At 54.5% G+C, this 901-nt stretch overlaps 1 protein-coding gene across 1 annotated transcript in view; it reads left to right on the forward strand.

The window, feature by feature from the left end:
* Positions 1-901, forward strand: part of Rasgrf2 (Ras protein specific guanine nucleotide releasing factor 2) — a 181,240-nt gene that overhangs the window by 149,998 nt on the left and 30,341 nt on the right. The gene's annotated exons all lie outside the window — the stretch shown is intronic.

Here is a 901-nt window from a genome sequence, read left to right on the forward strand (position 1 = left end):
GCTCGGGCGCCTCCTTCGCCTGTGTCTTTTGGTGTCTTGGCTCCCGGCACTGTTTTCAACTTGTGTCTCGCTGGCAGTGTGCCCACGTGCTGGTGCGATCTAAGACCTGATGAAGATTAGTGTTTAAGAACACCTCTTAGAGTGACAGCCGCATCACCACGAATCCCCTCAGACCCTCCCAGCCTTGCAGTCACCCGTCCCATCGTCCTCACTGTTCTCTGCAGCAGCTCTAGAGGCCTCTTTTCCAAGCATCTCAGTTGTGCCACCCTGGCTGCCTCAGTGTCCTAGTGGGTCGAAAACATTGACCTTTCTTGGTCATTTTGGCTTTGGGGAAGTCAGAAGCTGCACGGGGCCAGCTCTGGTGAGGAAGGTGGACGAGGACACAGGGTTATGTTTTTATTTGACAGAAATTGCCATAACTGGTTGACCAATGAAGGGTGATCAGGAGGTACAGTAAATATTTACATTTTTCAAATTTATTACAGTTAAAAGGCCCATTGCCCATACTCTGCCTTAACATGCTCAGTCCTCCCCCACACTGTGAACACGCCTATACCGTACTCGTAGGCCTGGTGACTGTACTGTAAGGTTGCTTAGGAACTTTAAACACTCCCCAGCTATGGATCACCGCCATCTTTAGGTTTGCAACTCAGGTTGGCAGAATTTATAGCCCTTTTGTGTGACAAAGCCAGCCCCACCCCCGCTCACCCACCCTGCTGGCTCCAGGTACACCTGAGGTACAGGATGGCTCCTGCTCAGGCCTAAGGGTGGGGAGGGGGACCTGTGAGAGGCTGTGGGGATCACACGGGAGCGGAGTCCGTCCTCGGAGCAGTCCCAGGGCCCTGTGGTCCTGGGCAGTGAGCACTGCCAGAGAGGCGCCAGCAACCCGCTCTGCCGCCGG

This window comes from Octodon degus, unplaced genomic scaffold (assembly GCF_000260255.1).
Source record: "Octodon degus isolate 3935 unplaced genomic scaffold, OctDeg1.0 scaffold00129, whole genome shotgun sequence".
Classification (NCBI taxonomy): domain Eukaryota; kingdom Metazoa; phylum Chordata; class Mammalia; order Rodentia; family Octodontidae; genus Octodon; species Octodon degus.